At 33.7% G+C, this 16,240-nt stretch overlaps 1 non-coding gene across 1 annotated transcript; it reads right to left on the bottom strand.

The window, feature by feature from the left end:
- Positions 1 to 15,036: 15,036 nt before the first annotated feature.
- LOC144370225 (small nucleolar RNA SNORA42/SNORA80 family) lies at positions 15,037 to 15,172 on the bottom strand. The gene has a single exon (XR_013430124.1). It is a non-coding gene; the product is annotated as a small nucleolar RNA SNORA42/SNORA80 family (small nucleolar RNA).
- Positions 15,173 to 16,240: the final 1,068 nt, after the last annotated feature.

The raw sequence follows: 16,240 nt of genomic DNA on the forward strand, positions 1-16,240 counted from the left end.
TAACATCTTTATATATGTATATAAATGTGTGTATATATGTGTGTGTGTGTGTGTGTGTGTGTGTATATACACACATATATTTGTTAATAGTTAAATGAGAAAACTATGATATTTTTGGCAATGCTTCCCTTCTAATGGATTTAGAGGTTTTCTATGATTAGGGAATAAGATATAAGCAATAAACTGTTTTAAAGGAACATTAGTACAAAAGTAGGAATCCTATTCCTGTTGACATTATGGTTTTCGAACATTGTTTTTTTAAAGAGTCAATACTTACTATGTTTTGAGGTAAATATTGATATTGATGTTATAACCTACAAATTTGCTATATTTCATTATTAACAGATTAAGGTACTTAATTTTTGAATTCAGTTACAAAGCTATTCAAATTTCAACTTTAATGTGAAAAGTTACAATTACAAAATATACTTTGATTTTTTAAAAATTCTTTCTGGATAAGCAGAATTTCTTTAAGTTCTATCACATAGATCCACACATCTTGTATTCAAACCACAAACATTTCCTTCAGGAGTATGCAAGTCTTCACAAAGACATATTTTCATTTGTCCAGCCACCATACTGAAATATCTCCTTAGCATAAAGTGTCTCAGGGTCCATTATGAGTCACCTAATTAGTATGAACTCTCAATGCCTATAGGAATAACAAAGACATTATCAGTCAGCAAATCTAAAGGATTTAGAGGCTATTTCCCAGGACCTGGGAACAAAATGCAGTCTTTTTCTTGTTTTTTCCTCTGGTCATCTAGAGTTTGACTTCCAAGAGTTCCAGGAGGAAGACTAACTAAATTATTTACTTTACCATTGTTTCTCAGGATCATTGGAGGATGGGGGATGGGAGTTTGGTTGTGGAACCCTCTGCAGATACCAAAATCTGTGGATGCTCAAGACTTATGTAACATGGTATAGAATTTGCATATATTCTATGTACTTCCTCCTATACTAAAATCTCTCTAGATTATTCACAACATGTGAATATTGGGTTACAGTGGTTCTATTATATTGTTTAGGGCATAATGACAAAAAAATCTGTACATGTTCAGTAGAAGTGCATGGTTTTTCTGAATATTTTTGATCAGCAGTTGGCTGAATCCATGAGTTTAGAATCCATGGATGTGGAGGGAAGAACGTGTACTGGTCTACCTTTAGAATTTCCATCTAAATCGCTATCATCCACAGACTTTGAGTTATTTCAGAAATTTTAGATTATTGCTTTAACTGATCTCAGCTTCTGCACTTCCTCTTACTCCTATGAATCCCCTTAATTTCCTCTCCACAGGGACTTTTCTTCCTGTAGAGTACATTTTATGCCCTTCACTGTGCACTTTGGTTCTTATGACCTACTTCCTTGCCAAACATTGTATGTAGCCTCACAATCCATCTTTCATCTGCTTAATATCTTCACTTCAAAGAGCTACATACTTGGCAGCCAGAGGAAATGTTTCTGTCTCCTTGAAAATCTTCACTACTTCTCTATAGACACATAGGATATCAGACTTCATTTTCTGATTTTGAAAGTTTTTCTTTGGACTATTAATCAAAAACTGTACCTATGCTAACTGTTCCACACCTTCATCCTCTACCTGTTACTAATATCAAATAGCCATTTTTCCTGCTTAAAGATTAATTTGATATTTATGTATTTTTCTTCATGTTTAGTGTTGGAAGTTCATATATTTTGTTCTATATTTTTATTCACATTGACTTCTAATAAGTTCCCATGGTTATGCTATATGTGTGTCTAGAATAGTAGCTGGAATATAGTAAACCCTATTAAGTATAGGTATCTTCAGCTACCTAATTGCTAAACACAAAGGCCAAATGTATCTTGCTTTTATAATTTGATAAAAATGGCAGTGTTTTCCAGGACTCTCCATAGGCCATGGTCTCTAAACAAGGAATTCAGAAACTAAGCAGCCAAAAATTATAACTATCTAATCAACCCACATTAACTACAAACATTATCACACATCTTTCTTTCCATAGGTGTGGCTCTTAACATAAATAGCTAAACTAATATAATGCATAATTTCCTTAGACCATTGACAATATTTTTTTTCCTCTGAGACAGCTCAATGTTTTATCACTTAGTAATTAGAACTCCCAGCCAAGTCTCTGAGTGGTACCCATTCATTCATTTTCTCTTAGGATAAATCTCAGCAACCCATGCATTAAATGTTGGTTACTCACCACCACCAAATCCATCCATTCTAATGGCATTCATACTCAGGCATCTGAGCACAAGAAGATTGCTTTCATCTTCCCCTCAAAGTTCTCCCCAGGCAGGGCGTTAAACCTGGAAAGTTCCCTCTCTGGCCTTCTCATCCTTCTCTCTTAAGGCAGGGCAACAGATCTTCTATGTCAGTGTGCCCTTGCTTTACCTGGAAGAAAGGAACCTACTGGCCTTCCTAAGTCACCTTCAGCTTACTGCCATGACATGGTACTTCTTTATCCACTCAAACTTCTTCACAACTATCCACTTCTCTATCAAAACTAACATGAATAAAATACAGATTTACTTCTGTGTGTGTGTGTGTGTTTTCATTTCAAAAGATTCATTTGTCACATATGAATTTTATCACATACTTGTATTTGTTTTTCTCTCAATCATATGTTATAGGGGCCCAGCCATTTTTAGCAAATAAATGTGTGAAAAAAATAATTTTTATTCCCCTAAAATAGTTACATGTTCAAATAAATAAAGGGGAAAATATAATCATATATAGTAACTGTCACATCACAAAGAAAAATAATAGAGAAATTGTAATTTTTGTCTCTGAAATGGGTAATAAGCTTTTGCTGACCTTCATGTCTTTCTTCTACCAATCTCCTTTACTTCTATGGCCTTCTGTCTTTATTTAGCATCTAAACTGGTGTCTATGTTTGGACAGTAGTCAGACTTTACAACTGGTGCTTCATTATAGTCTCAAGCTTTTTTATTGGCTTTTTACATTGAGTTCAGGGGTGCCAGTGGATAGTCCAGATTCTCCCCATTATTTTTTCATTCCTGTGTTAGTATTTGAATTTCTCCTTGGAATCCACATCCTTAACATTGTTTTGTTTTGTTGTTGTTTTGTTTTGTTGTTGTTTTGTTTTTTTGTTTTTTGTTGTTGTTATTACCACTGACTGGTCCATTGGAAAGAACAAAAATATGTCATGTGGCCTCTGATGAAAAGTACCTCTTATCACCACTGAAATGGAAAAGTCCATGAAAATGCAATACCATCACAATCAGCCAAAACATGCAAAAAATAATTGAAACATCCAACCAAAGTCCTTTAAAGAGGCTGGCTCTCCCCTTACTAATCGATTTCAGAAGAGACTACAAGAAATCTTGGTGGTACCAGAGGTTCTTGCATGTAGAGCTTCTGAAAAATCCAAATTTCCAAATTAGAAATCTAGATTTAATTCATTTTAATTGAAACCCAACCTGAATTTTCTACTTCTCTCTTCTATTCAGTCACACATACTTCTTAGATTCCTGGGAATTTGACTCAGAAAGTCCCTGAATTTCTCTGAATGGAGTAATCCTTCAAGGTTTGAATTTGTAATTACCTCCCAGGATACTTTGTTATTCAAATTTGATCTGTGTTTCTTCTAAGAATGGGCAATGGGGGAGATTTCAGTTTGGTAACCAATTTTCTGTTTCAAGGAACCCATTTGAGTGGTAATATTCAAACAAGGCAAGAATAGTTACCACTCAATGAAGTAGTGACTTCTTTAATTGTCTAGAAGATCTCACCGTGGGCTGGGATTGTGGCTCAGGGGTAGAGAGCTTGCCTAGCACGGGCTCAGCATCACATAAAGGCATTGTGTTGTGTCCATCTACAAAAAAGTTTCATATATTTTCTCTCTCTCTCTCTCTTTCTCTAAAAAAAAAAAAGATCTCACTGTGACTTTGGAGCTGGAATACTCACCAAAATAGATACTCCAAAAGTATCTATTTTAAAATTTTCATAATCTCCACCTGATAAATACTTTATTTCATGAAACTTGATGAAGCTGAAAATTGTATGTTAGCATCCTTGAGGCATAAATTAGCACCTGTAGTAATATTTTAGCTCTGTGAATATTTACAGATAGATTCCTTTAGAACAGTTGTAGGAATCCCCTATGGTTTCTACTGTTCTTTAACTAAGAATTCTAGGAATTTAAATATATTATCCTTTATGTTTATGGATATTCAATCACCTTATTCCTCAGCCATATAATTTTTGATGGATCTTCAAAGCTTGTTCTTCAAAAAAAATTTATTAGCGTAGCATAATCTTCCAGCATTTGACCTTCAGCTGGTTTGTAAATTACTTCAGCCCCATTTGGACCAACAGCCCATTTCTGAATTGCACTCAGTTCACTGAACTTCACATGTAATAAAATATTGTGACCAGTCAGGTTTCTTAGTCCTAATATAATGATTAAATTAAAAACAAATTTATTATGAGGAGATTGGGTGCCTCACAAGATTCACTGGAATGCCAAGGAATTAGAATAAGAAATTAGGAAAGAAAATAAATACTATATGTTAGAAAATATATCACAAATACCTCAGGAATATAACTGGTTACTGCCCCGTTGGCTCTACAACTAATTCCATTAGGGCTGACATCATTTGAGAAGAGAACTTTGTCCATCTGAATGAATCCAAATCATAATATTTAAGTTTAAAAGATTCTAAAAATATTTTTCATAGTTCTACTTATTAAGGCATTAATAAGCTTAACATAAGTGCAAAAGAAAAGAAAATAGAATGAGGAGAGAAAGAAGACTTGCACAGTTCTATTGTTATTGGTGTGTGTGCATGTGCAAGTTTCTCACAAACACACCATAAGTCACGAAAATAGAGTAAAATTGAACTTGTTGGAACATCAGAAAGTGTACTTTTAAGCTTTGGCCTCACCTAGTGCTCATCATACCCTTGTAATCTATACCTAATTACCTAAGCATTCATTTCTTATTTATAAAAATGAAGATTATATAAAATACAGTAAAAATTGAGGGATTATATAAATGTGATTTATTATTAAGGACTAGGCTGTGCTACAGTAAGATGGAAATTCTGAGTTTGAATTCCATTTGAAATCTAAGTTTTGAATAAATACAAAAACAGTGACAATTCCCCCCCCCCTTTAATTTTGCTACTGGGGATTGAACTCATGGGCACTTAGCCACTGAGAACAATGACAATCTCTTAGTGTATTCTGTAACACACAGGAGTCGACAATAACAGTGATAAACATTACCCTTTTTCTTTTCCTTTTACCCTTGCAGACAAGTCCCAACATCCCAGAAATTAAGTTTCATTGGTTCATTTGCAATAATTAATGGTTACTTATGCATTTAGTTTAAAGATTAATAAAACAATTCAAATTAAATTTTTTTTTCTAAATTTTAATGACTCCAGAAAGATGAGAAATAAAGTCAGGATATAGTTATAGGAAAATGTCTTTGAGGGTTTGATCCTTCAAATAAACATCAAAAAATGAGAATCAATGTTGTCAGAGTCTGGACAGGAGCCAGTGGCTACAGCAAGCGAGTGTGGAAGGCTGTCGGGGGCTGGTAGAGTATCTGATAGAGAGTAGATGATGGGTGTGGGTTTCCTTTTAGGAGGCTAACACAAATTCCAAATCCAGATAGGTTTCTTGTGAGTTTTATCCAATATTTAAGGGAAATATGTACCAAAACTCAGCATCCCCCGCCCAGGAAATATAAGAATAGATATATACTCTAAACTTATTTAAGATGATAACTTAATCCTCATAATCAATACTTGATGTTATAAAATAGAAAAATATACACTAACATCTTTCATAAATGTTATAAGAAAATTCTTAATAAATTTTTATTAAAACAAACATAATAAATGTGAACTCTGTGTGTGTGTGTTTGTGTGTTTATCAAAATCATGACCAAGTAAGTCTTACCCCAAGATAACAAGGTTAATTTCATATTTAAAATTTATTTAACCTCATGCATATATACAATTTTTGTCAATTTAAAAAGAAATACAAAATAACTCTCTTTCAATGGATTTTACCATGCTAACCAAACACAGAAGGAAAACCATATGGAAACTTCAACAATTGAGGAGAAAGAAAGATGAAAATATCCAACATTGATCAAGAGACTAGATGTTGTGAAAAGGCATTCTAAGGCTATGATGTCAGAACTCTGATGTGTGATTTCAGGATAAGGCAGTGAGTGTCCATCTGAGGCTCAAAAAAGCACAGAAATTCTGATAGTATATGAACATATATATTAATATATACATGAAAGCTATCCATGGGTATCAAAATTCACAAAGGTCATCACAACTATAAAAGAGCTACCAAGACACAAATACTAGGTAGATCTCTATCTTTTCCCACTGATATCAGACACTTTCTATTTTACATAGAATACACAGTGTATTTAATGACATACAACTACTTAAAAAATAATATCAAGAACATATACATATTTAACTATAAAAACAAAATATTTCAATAATAAAACATAGCACAGGCTAACTTTTCATTGAATTTCAGGTAGTAAGTTGGACTTGTCAATAATTATTCTGAAGGACTAAAGCACAAAATAAAAGACTATTCTAAGTATACAAAAATAACAAAATGTTGTACTATAAATCTCCTTATGAACAAATTCACAAGACAGACATGTACAGAAACATGTATATGTTTATTTTTGAGAAAGTTGCATGTTTATTTTTGAGATCTGTGACCATATTATTTTCAGAAAAAAAATTGTCTATGCTGTGTATATAAGTATTACATTATTTTGAAAGTCAGCTTTGCCTCAATTTAACCAAAATATCTGACAAGAACAACTCAGAGGAGGAAATATTCATTTGGGGCACAGGAATTCAGAGATTTAGTCCATGGTCATTGGACTCCATCACTCTGGACCCAAGCTGAGGCAGAAAATCCTGGCAAAAGTGTAGGAGAGAGGAAAGTTGCTCAACTCAGGGAACCAAGAAAGCACAGAGACTGAGACACCAAGGACAAAAACCAAACCACCAAGGCATACCCCAATGACCAACTTCCTCTTATTATACCTACCTGCCTACAGTTATTACTCAGGCCACTAATATTTTTAATTATTAATCCATCAAATGTATTGGTACACTGATGAAAGTTTTCATAATCTGATTTTACCTTCTGCATTAACACAAGGAGTTAGAGATCTCATGAACAAATTGCTTCAGTTATTATATATGTTTTACATGTAATGCATGTATACATCACACATATAATACATGCTTTGGTTATGTAGATATCATAATGCTATATAATAATACATTATATAATTTTATCCATCACCAAATAATTTAAAATATATGTGATCTATCCATATTGATATACTCACACACATATGCATTCATTTGTTATTGAAGATTTTGGGGGAGCAATTGCATTATTTAAGAGGAATAAACATTCAATACTCATATCAATTTCAGCCATAAATGTCTTATACTTCTGACAAACATCAGCAGTTTGTAATGCTAGCTTTCAATGAAAAACTGTTATAAATATCACTTGTAATTTGAGTAATGTTACATCTTCATTTCAGTGTATTTTAGAAATTATTTTTTAGCAGAAGGTATGTGGTCTTAAACTCAAAATCCAAGTATTTTTACAAGCATCAAGAAATAATCCTCTAATTTTAAAATATTAACTCTTTGACAATCTAAATTTTAGTGCTGGATTATGAGCTGATACTTTGTCTTCCCATATTGTCACTCTAAAAGAATTAATTCAGTTTATTTTTAGATTTTATGTTTCCCATATGGTGAGTTTATATTCAATTCTGTCTCAAAAGGCATAAAAAGGATAATCCCAAAATGAAAAGTAGAGATAACTCTATTAAGTTTTAAGGGACATTCATGTCCAAAGGAATTGGCTATTTCCTAATCTTAAATGAGAAAATCTTTAATGTGCTTAGGTAGAGAGCTAGCTGCACATGAATTCTTTGCCACTATTATTAACTGATTATGAAAAGGAGGGTGAAGAGAGAGAAGTTTTCTATTTTAATAATCAAAACCCACTCTGACTGTGTTTCCCACTGATAAAAAAATGTAGCATCACATTTTCAAGGTAAAATGAACACAGAACTAAATGCTATCATCCAATGGCATATGGCTCAGACAAACCAGAAGAAAGCTTTGGATACTGCCAATGGTCACAGAGTTAAAAAAAAATCCTCAAAATCTTTTGGCCACAAAGATCCCTTATATATCATTTGGTTTATAGGACAACATAATAAATTGTGTAAAAGAATATACTTAGTAAAATGGTGATTGCTTCAAAATATAAGAAACATGCAGAGCCTCTTTTAGTGCAAATTGTAATGTGACTTCCTGTTCTTCAAAGATGCCTTTCTGCCTCTGTTCTTACCTGACTGACTACATGCCAGAAATCTGGCAAATACAGTCAGGATTTATTAAATATCATTATTCTGACAGAGGCTACTATAATTAGAAAATGGTTTATCCTTTCTGAAATTCCTTTTGGAGTTTAATTCCCAGTGTAAGGTATTGAGAAAGTGGAAACTTAATCCAAAAAAAAAAGCATTTTAAGGCAGCATTTTTAGGAGGCTTTAGGATTAGATAGATTAGATAAGGTAATCAAGGTGAGGCTGCCCATCATGTTGAAATCCTATGCTTATATAAGAGAGCAGAGTACATACCCATGAGCACATCTGTCCCCTGTGACATCTTGGGGTCCTGTCAGGAAGAAAATCATCACCCAATGTGACCCTTTGATCTTGAAATTTCAAAACAATGAGCCAAAATAAATCTCTTTTCTTTGAAATGTACCCACTCTGTGGTATTGTGTTATTTGTAACAGGAAATGGATTAATTACAGACACTGACAGAACTCAGCTCAAGTTCACAACCACATTCTTAACTCATGTGACTGGTGAGGGGGAAAGTCAATAAGGCTGCAGTTTCTGAAGTCTGCCTGAGAGCTAGTCACAGGCCAGGTAATGTTGCTGAGGGGATGGCTACCTATTGCCTTCTCTTTTGAAACTGGCCAGTCAAGCCATTGCACATTCATGTAAGCCATTCAAAACACTGAAAAAGTATTTTCAAAGCCTTACCCAAAAGCCTCTAATGCCTCCATATGCCTTCTGAGTGTGTTATGTATGCCTCAGTATCAACACTGCATGAGCAGCATATGGTTCTTTGATGGAATGTAATGGGGAATGACAGGCTGTTTCAAGATGCTCTATCATCAATTTCAAGAATAATGCATTAGTGTAACAGGTATAATCAGTGTCATTTAAGTCTTCAGGCTCCAGAGAGACAACAGGAGCATGCATAAGAATCAATGATATGCTTTCATGTTTTAAATGGTATTTTATCTCAAATATCAGTCTTTATTTATTTCCTTTGGAAGCAAGGTTATATTTCCCATTGTAGAAAATAATTAAATAGAAATATATATAGCAGCTCCATAATTGAAGTTAAACTTGGGTTATACCCCTTTATTTAAATCCAGGAAATAAAAATAAATAAATACTTAAAGGGGAATATATTTAAGTATTAAAAGATGATTATACAATTTTGATAAAATTCATTTTTATAAGACTCACTTCAGAAAGAAATGTTTCACAATGAGTGTATCCATGTAATTGTGAGCATACTAATGATACGATACTTCATAACAGATATAAACCTTTACTATTAGAATCAACTTCTCAAATAACATTAACTCTAATTTTATGATTATATTTCCTCACTGACTGGATTCACTAAACATCTTTCTGGAATTTGAGGTAATTACAGTGTTATTTTAATTGGAAGATAGATAAGGATGTCAAATCTGTGAATTTGTTAATGTGAAAAAAAAATGCTACTTTTGAAACCAATTTAGATACAGATATATCCTCCCAACAAACTAGGCACTGCTAAAGCAATCCTTTTGCTGCTGCATTTTGTGTATTTCAACTGATTAATCAGAGGAAAAAGAGTAGGCTGATTGTCTTTTTTATGGATAAGCATGCAGTTTATAAATTTATTCTTTTGGGATAATAATTGCTACATTCTCATTTTTAGATCCCCCACAAAACTTATACTAAGCTTTGCAGATAATGTAGTACACAGATAGTATTTAATAAAATTATATTAATTTTAAAATTAGAATTTTGAAAATCAGAGGGTAAAGTCATACTTTCTGTGGATACAGGTGGCCAAGTCACTTGGGTAAGTTCTTTTAGTATTAACATGTATCTTAGAAAGCAAAATTGCCATACCCAATATTCCAAATGATGTATTTTAACAACTAACCATGTCATAAAAAAAATCACTTTATATTAACCAATGAGATCAGTTCCACAAAGTAATGTCTTTTTTTCACCAAACTGCTTGTTACTTGTAAATCTTATAAGTTAACAATAAAACAAAGAAATAAATGGATGTAAAGTTTTATGTTGATCTTTTAGTACATCCCTTTAACCTAAAATAAGTCCCCTTTGATTATCCTAAAAAGTCTATTTGAACAATGACAATGACAGTTAACTCACTTATTTGTTGTGTTAACTTTAATTATAAAATTCAACATCATCCCTACTTTTAATTTGGTTGTATAAGCCAAATGAATTCAATCCCATAGTTGTACCATATGCATTCATAGGCATAGCTATGGTCACTGGCTGAGAGAGATTTAATATTTAGAGCTAAATCTCTTAGCTTCATGGTGGATCATGTCTCTTCTTTGATAGGGAAAATAATGGCCCTTGAAGTATGTGCAAATTCTAATCCTAAGAAGTTGTGAATTTATCACCTAACTCTGTAGAGAGAGGGGAAGTTATGTTAAAGGTTTTAAGACAGGATCATCCTGGAACCCAATTAGATTACAAAGGAAAGTGAATCAGGAGGGTCTTTCAGCAAAAATTGGGAAGATGGTGAGTACAAAGGTTGCGGCCATGTGGTGCCATGAGCCAGGGAACACTAGCAGCCTTCAAAGTCTGAAAGAGGCTAGAAGGTATATCTCCCTTGAAGCTTTCAGAATGAACCCAGTCCTATGAATACCTGGAGGTTCTTCCAGTGAGACATGGATCTAACCTCTCTCTAATCACAGAATTGCAAGAGTGTGTTGCTATTAGCTTAAGCTGAGAAGTTTAGGGAAATTCGTTATAAAAACAACAGGGAAGAAATATCTCTCTGCTTTCCCATTTCAACCTAAAACCATCTTTCTTCACATATATGTGATACAATTCATCAGATTTAGTATTTATTAAATAAATAACACTTTCTCTCTAGTAGAGTCCATTGCTAGAAACAAGAGACTGTAATGGTTTAGATATGCAGTGTCTTCCAAAAGCTCATGTGTGAGACAATGCAAGAAATTTACAAGTGAAATAATTGGGTTATGAGTACCTTAAACTAATCTATACATTGATTCACTTAAATGGATTAATGACATGGTAAGTGTAGACAGGTAGGGTGTAGCTGGACAAGGTAGGTCTTTGAGGGTGGGGCATATATTGTATCATTCATGAGCAGAGACCTTTCTCTGCTTCCTAGTGCCATGTTCTGAGTTGCTTTCCTCTGCCACACACTCCCACCATGTTGTTTTGCCCAGAGCAATGGAGTCAGCTATCTATGGACTGAGACCTCTGTAACCATGAGTGCCAAGTAAACTTTTCCTCCTCTGTTGTTCTTGTTGGGTGTTTTGATCAGAGACATGAGAAAGATAAAACAGAGACCAGGCCAAAATTGTATTTTCCTCACATAGCTTATACTCTATCACTCATTATTAAATCCACTTTCTAAAATTACAGTGACCAAATTTCCAAGGATATATTTCCTAGTACACCAACATCTTCAATCTCTATCATCCTTTTACTGCTTTGATTACTAGGAGGTGAGTGTCATTAGGACTGGTGACTTCCACTGAAATTGAGATCCATTAAGGAAATATTTAGCCTTTTTAAATGTATTTGTTGGGCAAATTAATTCATCTATTTTTTTAGTGCTTAGTTATTGAATATAAGACATCAAAAATAAAATAGCTAAATATACAAATACTCTATCATCATAGAGCTTACGATTTATTATTAGGATTAATACACTGGTTATTATTAGTATTAATACATTATGTATTAATATTCAATGAGCTATTGTCCAAAATGATTTTTTAAATGCTTCTATTTTTTATGTAATTGAAAAAGATAAATGCAAACATAGCATATATAGGTGGGTGTTTTCAACTGTTGGTTTAATGGCAAGAAGATATTTTTAAATTTGCTGTGTTCTGCTGATTCATTAGATTAAATGAAGGTAGGAATTGAACTAGATTCTCTTTTTCCCAATGTTAATGTAATTTCTTAAAATTTTCCTACAGTATAATATGCTTAAAGCTTGTAACTACAATGAAATCTTCAAATTTTGTCATTTTGTAATTCTTGCCCATAGTTGATCACAAGTATTTCAAATTCTGATGACCACACCAGAAATCATTTGAAAAATGTGCTATTCTTCTATACTTTCCAACATTGTACTTTATACAATCCTGTTCCGTTTTAATACTTCTATGTTTGGAAAAAATGATATTCTTTTTTCATGAAACTGAAAACTTGAGCTTTGTGAATAACAATAAGTAACTTTATTTTTTAAAATTTATTTTTTAGTTTTAGGTGAACCCAATATTGTTTTTTTTTTTTGTTTTTATGTGGTGCTAAGGATCAAACCCAGTGCCTCATGCATGCTATGTAAGCACTCTACCACTGAGCCACACCCCAGCCCACAATAAGTAACTTTAGAATCAGAACTAAGATAATCTGCAATCTAAATGGTAGTCCTACAATGACTGATACATGGTAAAATAAAAACTCAATTTTTTTTCTTTAATTTAAATTTTTTAAATTTTACTTTAAAATTTAAAGTAAAAATATTATTTAAATGATCTCTAAACAAAACAAATAGAGAATGTGCATGGATAGATGTGAACCTCCAAGACTGAATTTATGGTCATGTAACTTCAGTGTCATCCTGGTATCTATCATTTTCTCCAACAGGTGGTACTAGAGTTCTCTCACCCTCACAAAACTGAACTAGGAGCTGATCCTGGCAGTGACAGTTACTTTGTGCCTGTAACCTGGAAGAGAAAAGCTAAGGTCATTGCTGCTAACCTGGGAAACAGTACTGTCCTGCTGTCTTGCCTTGCCTTGATCAAAGACACAAACACATTGATCATTATACTTCAAAGACTAATATGGCAACGAACCACACTTATACATTTTAGTGCAGCCATTTCACTGGGTACACATTTGAAAAACGGTGAGACAGATGTGAAGCCATGGTGGTGAATAAATCAGAGAGTCCATTAAAACTTATTAAAATTGAAAATAACTGTAGCCACCAAATCTTGGGAAGAAATGAATAATGCTAATGACAGTATTCACTTTAATAATTACCACTAGGGATCCAAAAAAAAAGATATTTGGAATGTTACTAACTAGAAATCATAAATGACCCACCAGGTTTTGTTGCTACTATTTAGAATCTGGGTAGGAATGCTGGAGAATAAAGGATGGAGTGTGATCCACGAGAATGTGCTTTTTTAGTATATGTATTCTGACTGTTGAGGAAAAACAACTTTGAATTCAACCTACAGTGAGGGATAAACACCCAGAAATTAAGACTTCTATAAGAAAATGGTTATAAATTTATTTCAAACTTCAATCACAAGACTATGAAAGAAACCAACAAGAACAAAAAGACTGTGCATAACTCCTTCAGGATCACAGCTCATATTACTTCATGTAAACAAGTAAAATGCTAATTCTAGAAAACTTCTAAAAAGATTTTAATCAAATGACAGAGAAATTAAGCTTAGAAATTCTTCCTTCAGAAACACCAATTCTTTTACTTTGGAAAATAAGTGGCCCGCTTCTCTTGAGAATACACATTTTTTTTTTTACTTTAAAAAAAGAAAAATAATAATAATTTCACCACTGCAAAGTAAGGAAGAAACTTTTATAAATTCTTTAGTCAAAACAAAAGACATCACTGCTGCTTATCTCAGGTTTCATTCTTTCAGAACCCTCCATGATAGAAACAAGGTCCTAGAGATGATGATCACCATGGAGACACTTCCAAGAACTGATTGCAGAAGTTTTCTCGTACTTATGTTGAAAAGGCTTTCATGCCATTGCTGTCTTAACTCTGCAGTGTTTTAAGAAATGTCTCACTGCTTCCTAAGTTCTGAACAAATAGTCAACTCGTAAGTTAGCTCAGTGTGTCTTCATCAAAGTCCTCCTTGTTAAGGTTGAAATCTTCACATTGTATACACCACTCTCCATTTGCACTGCGACCCTTCTCTTACTTTTTGGCCTGATGTGCTAATGAAGCTCCCTGGACCTTCCCACTCTTCTCATTTCTTCAGAACACAGAGAATTAGCTACGTGTAACCAGCACATTTTCACCCTCTTGCTGAGACTCACTGCTTCAGCTGTACAGTACTAGATCGTGGTTTGATTATTTACTATTTTTGTTCCTATCAAATGGTGAAGCTTCCAGTTTGCAGAGATCTACAAGAGGAGACACTTCTTGCATCCAGGCCTCATCCATTTTATTCAATCAGACTAGCATCCCTGCTGTTTCCACTGCTGCTTCAAGCTCCGTTTTCTTCCAAAGTCTTAGTTATATTTCATAACACATTAATTGGTCTCTTCTCTGCACTTATAAAGTGATATTTGTGCTATAAAATAATTTACTGCGATTATATAAATTCTTCTAATTTGAATACATGTAGGTGTCTTCTGTATAAACAGATGGTAAACTCTTAAAGTCAGTTTTTTTTTTTAAATACTGTGTTTAACATACAGAAGATGTTCAATGACATCTTTCTGCTTTGTCCACTAATTTGCTTAGCAGGATTTCCTAATTTCTTTTTGTCATTGATTTATCTTACTTTTTTACAACCAATTTTTAATGCTATGACCATGCACTTGAAACTATTGTGAGGTTATTTTTATGTTTATTCTATTTTATTGTTTTTTTTCTTTTTTTTCTCACACTGTGCAACCCACTTCACTGCCAGCAGCCTGTGGGTACAAAAACCAGGCAATGCTTCAGAGGCACAGTTGGCTCTGGCATTAAACACCGTGAAAGCCCGAAGGGGATGAGCACGCCATAAATTCAAGCCTGTGCATTATTTGGAAAATAAATAAATAATAAGAAGTAAAGATTTAATATACTCAGAAAATTGAGGTAGCTATGAGGATGCTTGACAAGTGAAAGTATAAGGATGTAGAAATCAACATAAGTGATTCTGGTTTTAGTAGCATCAAAAATAATAAGACATACAGGAGTAAATTCAACAAAAGATTAATATTTTCACTATCATAATATTTTCAATAATAATGTAATGATGACATTTTCCCACTTACCAGTAAAAATGTGGCAAAACTAAAAATAGACAACAGACCTGAATGAACTCTTCTCTAACCAGGGATGAAAATTGTCAAAGTAGATACAAAAAGATGACCTACATTTTGAGTCATTAGGGAAATGCAAAACAAAACCACAATAAGATGCTTCTTTACAAACACTGAGTGGACTCAAAATGTCAGAAAAAACAAGCATTGATGAGGATGAGGAGAAACTGGAATCCTTATGTTCTACTGACAGGTTCATGAGATGCACAGCCATTTTTGAAAACAGCTTTTCAGGTCTTTAAACCATTAAACATGAAGTTACCATGTGACCTCCCATTTCCACTGTTACTTATACAAAGGGAATTGAAACTATGCTACTATGTTTTGAGTACAAGGTGTCCCCAGAAGCTCTGTTAATGAAGAAACATTCTGAGATGAGATGATTGGATTATGAGATCAGTAAACTAATCAGTAGATTGGGTGATAACTGTAGGGAAGTTGGGTATGGATGGAGGAGTTGGGTAAATGGGTTGTTCCATGGAAAAGTTGTTCTTCCTGAAGTCCCCCTTCTCCTATCTCTCTCTTCTTTTCTCTCCTCATCCCTCCTTTTCCTTTCTTTTCTTCTCTCCTCTCTTTCTACTCCTATCCTCTCCTCCCCTCCCCTCCTCTCCTTTCCATTCCCCTCTCCCCCTCCCCCCCTCTCTCTCCCCTTTACCTTGGGCACAGAGCAATGGAGTTGGCTATCCGTGGACAGAGACCTCTGAAACCTTGAATCCCATGAATTTTTCTCCTCTAAGTTGTTCTTGTTGAGTGTTTTCATCACAGGGATAACCAAACTAAA

The sequence above is a fragment of the Ictidomys tridecemlineatus genome, chromosome 13 (assembly GCF_052094955.1).
Source record: "Ictidomys tridecemlineatus isolate mIctTri1 chromosome 13, mIctTri1.hap1, whole genome shotgun sequence".
Taxonomy (NCBI): Eukaryota; Metazoa; Chordata; class Mammalia; order Rodentia; family Sciuridae; genus Ictidomys; species Ictidomys tridecemlineatus.